Source organism: Odontomachus brunneus, unplaced genomic scaffold (assembly GCF_010583005.1).
Source record: "Odontomachus brunneus isolate Ranch 3 - 2012 unplaced genomic scaffold, Obru_v1 Obru_scaffold_195, whole genome shotgun sequence".
Taxonomy (NCBI): Eukaryota; Metazoa; Arthropoda; class Insecta; order Hymenoptera; family Formicidae; genus Odontomachus; species Odontomachus brunneus.
The window spans coordinates 267,257-273,391 of record NW_022639645.1 but is presented as its reverse complement, the minus strand read 5'-3'; the positions used below and the strand labels follow the sequence as shown (position 1 = coordinate 273,391).

Genomic DNA, 6,135 nt, shown 5'->3' with positions numbered 1-6,135 from the left:
TATATATATATATATATATATATATATATATATATATATATATATATATATATATATAATCGCGATTCAACAGAAAAACTCTCATTTAATTCGGAATTAAAATTTGAGTATCTCATTTGAAATAAGTTTCAAGTAATAACAATCAAGTCTATTGTCCATATCAATAGTTCAATCAATAGTCTCCTGAAATTTCTTATATAAAGTGCCGAGATTTTTCAGAATTAAATCCAAGTTTTTACGTTGAACTGCATGTTCTGTGTGACATTTATATCTGTAGTCACGATCCAGCTAAAAAACTTTCATTTAACCTTGAATTCAAATCTGAGTAGCTCATTTGAAACAAGTTCCAAGTAATAATTATTGATACAGGCTTATAATTGAGTTTATTAATAGTTGTCTCATGAAACTGATCTCACGTGAGATCCTCAGATTTGTATTCAGAATTGGATCCAAGTTTTCCAATTGAATTATATGATATATGCAACATTTATATCTGTAATCACGATTCTACTCTCGAAGAACTCTCATTTAAATCAGAATTAAAATTTGAGTGTCTCATTTGAAGCGAGTTTCAAATAATAATTACTATTAATGTGGGCTTATAATTCATAAGTGAAAACAAGTTATAGTTTCGACACGGCTCTATAAAGTCTCTATAAGCTCTAATTTATCTCGCATGTTGAAACGCGATGCCGACATTTTAAGAGAGCGAGTTGCATGATACAAAGTGATTTTACTCGATCTCCTTGCTGGAAGAGATCGCGACGATCTCCGTGCGACCGACTGCGAGAAACTGGCACACCGACAGACGTCAGGTTTTATCCGCACTACCACGGTGTTTAGTAGCTAACGGGTCTCGCGGCGAGACAAGCCTCCTCGCGCGCCGGTAGACGCGATCCTCGGATCCGGGGGTCCGTTCTGATCCACGAAACGTGAGTCCCGATCGGCGCACCGTTGCCTCTATCACGCATACACGATAGACCTGATCGTAACGTGATACACTCGCTGTTTACCGAGACGGAGTGGAACGTGACGCGGAGATATTGACGATTTCGTGTCACGTGCACGCACGCGTGACAGCCGCGAAACAATACCCGTCCGAAAGCCAACGTCAATCGATAGAAACGTATCACGCGACTCTCCGAATCCCCATCCCCGATTGCCATCCCCGTCATGCGAGCGCAGATCAAAGCCGAGGGCGGTCAGCGTGAACGAGATATCAAATTATTCACAAAAATTCCGCCCCATCCCCGGATGTCCGTCTCCATGTCGTTGATTGGATTCAGCGCGGCGTAATCAGCGAGAGTCCGATAACCGAGTTTCCACGAATAATCCTCGGATAATTTATCAAGTAATGAAATGCGTGCCGCTCATATCGAGCTCGCTTAGCGCTGTTCTCCCGTCAGGAACGGGCGAAAGGAGTAATCTGTTAATGGATCTTCTTTCATGAGAATTAATGTCGAAAGGCTGCTCCAGATAAGACGAACGACCCCTTGAGGGGTTGTCTATCTCGCATCAAGCTGCAATCGCAGTGTATACGCAGAGAATTCTGAATTTCTTCCCGAAGATACGATTCATCAGTCGAAAAATTATTACAAAATGTATCGAAAAAAGCAGTCTTGTCTGGCTAGGATATACTTGTAATGTAAAAAAAAAACACTTGAAGAAAGTATGAAAAATTTAGAGAGCAAAACATTACGCAAAATCTTTTCCAAGTATACAACTTTTTCAACAGCGTATGAAAAAAATTCCCGTACTGAATTATATCTTTTCTCTAGATGGAAAAAAAAGTTTTATTGAATTAACCTAACAATCGACGCGTACCAAACGCGTTTTGGTTGAAGGAATCTTTTGCTTCTTAGAGTTGAGTTCGAAAAGACCAGAAATCATGCTTCCTTCAACTAAAAATGAATACAATAAATTTATTTGTGCAATAGTGCTTTTGTAAATGATGATGCAAGTAATGCGACGCGATCGACACAGTTGTAACTGTTCATCACTGCCTAGAAACGTTATAACTATTTCTATTGTCTCTGCAATTCTTATAAACGCGTATACACAGTAGAACCCAAAACGTACACCCAAAAAGATACAATATCACTCTTAGGAGAATCTCCTTATGTATTGGTCTCAAGAGGATTTTTCTAAAAACCAAAACGAAAATATTCTAACATTCAAAAAAAGAAGTTTAGTTGTAAGAAGTGCTATTTCTTGTAATCCTATATTCTAAACGAGAACTTTTATGAGAGAACTATCAATTAGAAGTCTATATATTATCTTAATACTTTTTTTTCTTTTATATTAAGAAAAATATATTTTTAACTGGAAATGTAAACATAAATACTGAAAGTTAGTTAAAACTTATAGATATTACTATTTAAAGTAATGCTGCAAATTTGGCATTAAAAGTGATATTTCAGGTAGCGCATTAAAATCGCCTTAAAATTCCTAACAATATTATGAAAAAAATTGCATAATGCTACTTAAAAAATTCATGACTGATTTTTTTTTATGAAAAAATTTCTTTTCCATTTCCTTATTATGGTAGTTTGTATGAAACAGATGAATGTTCATCTTACAATCTTTTCTTTAAATTGTCAAAAGCGTCTCAAATATAAGTATATCCCAGTCGCGCAACACAAGTCTTATAAATACTACTATTAGTGCCGCATATTACTGAACAAAAATTTTCTGCGTGTACAGAATCTCTCAACATTGCCTGTTGATCACATTTTCAAACGCTGGATATCCCCCTTGATCTATTACTCTCACCAACGCGAATGAATTCTACCAGGGTAATAACGCCGGCAAAACGCAATCTACTAAAAGCTCTGCCGACTTTCCCGGACGATTTTTCGAACGTCACTTAAACAACAAAATCGACTTGACGCGTTACTCCGTAACATCAAGCAACAATAAATAAAAACACTGTTAGGGAAAATTGGAAGAAACATCTTGGAAGAAAAGCAGAAAGGCAGAAGCCAATTAGAACTCGCGTTGGTAGTCGATTGTTTCTGCTTTTCTATCAGCACGAAATCTGATTGACGTCTGCCTTTCCGTTTTTCTATCAAGGTATTGATTTCTCTCATAAGCTTGATCGACAATGTGTTTTTTGCTTCCTGTTTCTTCCTTTTTATCTCTTTCTGACTCAAACTTTAAATCAGAAAAAAACAGAACAAAAAACAGGAAACAAAGAGCACATTGTAGATTAAACTTTAGGGGGAATTCACACTTCGGCAGAAAAACAGAAAGGCAGGAGCCAATTAGAACTTGCGCTGGTTAAACAGTTTCTGCTACTCTGTCAACACAAAATTGATATCTGACTTTCTGATTTTGTATCAAGGTGTAGATTCTCCCTTAGGAGGAATTTCAATCTCAGCAGAAGAGCAGAAACTCAGAAGTCAATTAGAACTCGCACTGATAGTCGACAGTTTCTGCTTTTCTGCCAGCACAAGTTCTGATCGGCTTCTAGCTTCTGCTTTTGTGCCAAGGTGTGAATTCTCCCTTAGGAGGAATCTCAATCTCGGCAGAAAAGCAGAAGTCAATTAGAACTCGCGCTGGTAGTCGACAGTTCCTGCTTTCCTGCCAGCACGAGTTCTGATTGGCTTCTGCCTCTCCTGCCTTCTGTTCTTCTGCCGAGGTGTGAATTCTCCCTAATGCACTCGGCGTCGCGTCGTATCGCGTGTTTCCGCGGGATTAATCGCGAGGAGCGCTCTCGCGCGAATCCATCATCTCGCTGCTCGCGCGTTTGTATGCACCCTCTCTCCTAATAACGCCGCGCGGTTTCCGGTGCGGTTACTTCCGCGCGCGCAAAACGCCGGTCGTTAAGGATGATTGAAAGTTTCTCACCGGTCATCCTGCGTGACAGTAATGTCGGGCGGGGGCGGAGGGGGCGAGGCACCGTCTGTAGCATCCAGCTTGCCGGCTTTTTACTACGCTGCTTGCTTCCCCCGAGAGAGCTGTGCGACGACGCGTCGGCCGACGAAGCGTGCGCACGGCGACACGCGTACGGAGCGATTACCGATCGCGAGGACTTTTCGTAGCTGTGCCTCACACCGCCGTCGGCATTGCGACGTCCTCTTTCTCCTCTCGCCGAGCCCCGCAGTAGAATCTCGCGCTTACTCCTTCTTCTCTTTCTCTCTCAATCTCTCTTCCTCTCTCGCTCTCTCTATTTCTCTCTCTTTCTCACTCTCTCTTATCGCCAAGTCGATCGATCGATCGCGTATTTCGCGTTCGTACACACCGCGAGCAACGACCCCGGTGGTATCTCGCCGCGCATCGGCGATTGCCTTTTCTCTTTCGTCTTCTCTCTCTCTTTCTCGCCCCCCTCTCTCTCTCTCTCTCTCTCTCTCTCTCTCTCTCTCTCTCTCTCTCTCTCTGTATCTCTTTCTCTATGAGCGGGTTCCTATCCTTTTGCTCTCCAGAAAGTCATCCGCGACAAAATATCCGCGCCTTGCCGCTTTCAGTTCGTCTTCCGTCAAGATCGCGAGTCTGCGAGAGTTAATTCGCGCTCCGCCGCGCCGCACGGAAGTCACGACGACGAGCTCCAATCAGCCGGGACCTCGTGAACTCCTCCGAAGTTTCTATCGCGACCCGCTCTCTTCTCCCCTCTCGTTGATCTTCCACGATTCTCGCGGGAGTCCCGCGCACGATTTCGTAAGACTCGTTCGCGTGAACGAGCGTCTCTCCCCTTCTCTCTTTCTCTCTCTTTCTCTCACTCGCCGTAATATTCGTAAACCGTTACTCCGAGCCGCTGTTAGATTTATCACGAAATTACCAGCCGCTCGCGCGCGAGTCGAGTCGCGAGGCTTCGCACGGTGAAAGCGAACGGCGATTATCGCGGAGCGCAGGCTCTCCGGGGAGCCCTCGACTACACGCGGTCGTCCTCTTGTCCACCTGCGCACCGAGAGCTCCGAGAGTACTTTAGGTACCGCGGCGGCGAAGCCTCCGTGGATTCGCGAATTCGAGCAATCTCGCTGCTCCAATTGCCACGCCGGAATCGATCCCTGTGTGCGATGTGCCCGCGCGAAATTATTCCTCCGGAGATGCGGCCAGACGTGAAAACGCGATAAACGAGCCTTCTCCTCCCTCTCTTCCTCTCCCTCCTCCTTTTCCTCTTCCTCCTTCTCTGCGCGCACACACACACATACACACACAGACGCTGGCGATTATATTGCTGCGCGCCGGCACTCGCGGAGCACGTCGCCAGGTACAGTCGCGAAAGCGCGCGCGGGTCACTGCACGCGCGCGCTTTCGGCACGCACGTCTCGTATGCGCCGCGAAACGAGTTTCTTCAGGCCGAGGCGGCCCGCTCGATCATCGTCTGCGCGCCGCTCCTCTCCTCGGCGCGATCCCGACTCGGAGTTCCCAGCCCTCTCTCGGCGCGCCGTCTCCGCAGGAGAGTCTCGGGAAAGTTTTCTCGAGGAGCGGTGCTCGGATCTGTCTTCGCCGATGAAAAACACTCGGCTTTCCCTCGGCGAGGTGAAAACACCCGTCGCTGCAGATCTCCCCCGACGCAGGCAGCCGAATATCAGCACTCGAGATCGGGTAGGACCGTGTCGTGGCCTTGAGTTCCTCTGCGCGACCTGATCGAGATTCGCAGGTTCGCGGCTTCCGACTGTCCGTCTCGGTGATTGAGCTAGGATAGTTTCCTAGAGCCGACGTTCCTCGAGCCAGCCGTGTTTGCTCTGCACATGGGAGATAGCCGAGTATTTCCTCGCTTATCTCAGCCGTGCCGTGAACCTCGTTATCGCCCGAGTCGGGGATACCGAGACGAGCAGGGAAACGGGACGCTTATCCGGAAGAAGAATGCGCGTCTATCCTCACTTCGCCCGGGCTTTCTTCGGCCCCTGAATTCTGAGGCCGCGCAAGAACAACAACGCTCAGCGTCGCGCTGGATGAAATTTACGCGCGCGCTCCGTTTGGCGCGACCGCGCGTCTCCTCGTCGGCCGCGATTACGTCACCTGTGGATAGCAAACGAAAGGTGCATCCGGCTCGTGAACCGGTAAAGCGTGATCGGAGAGGATCCACCGCGGGAGCAGCTCGCGAAGGCGTCACTTTTGGCGGGCGAGATTCTCTCTCTCTCTCTCTCTCTCTCTCTCTCTCTCTCTCTCTCTCTCTCTCTCTCTCTCTCT

The 6,135-nt window shown here is 46.3% G+C and overlaps 1 protein-coding gene across 2 annotated transcripts in view; it reads right to left on the bottom strand.

The window, feature by feature from the left end:
* The window catches only part of LOC116851868 (rap guanine nucleotide exchange factor 2-like), a 214,429-nt gene that overhangs the window by 178,217 nt on the left and 30,077 nt on the right, over positions 1–6,135 (bottom strand). Inside the window, exon 1 of one of the 2 annotated variants that reach the window (XM_032831714.1) lies at positions 3,850–6,117. The exons of the other annotated variant lie outside the window; for it this stretch is intronic. The gene's annotated coding sequence lies outside the window, so the exon portion shown is untranslated. Of the gene's footprint in view, positions 1–3,849; positions 6,118–6,135 lie in introns of those variants that run through there. 2 annotated transcript variants of the gene reach the window in all.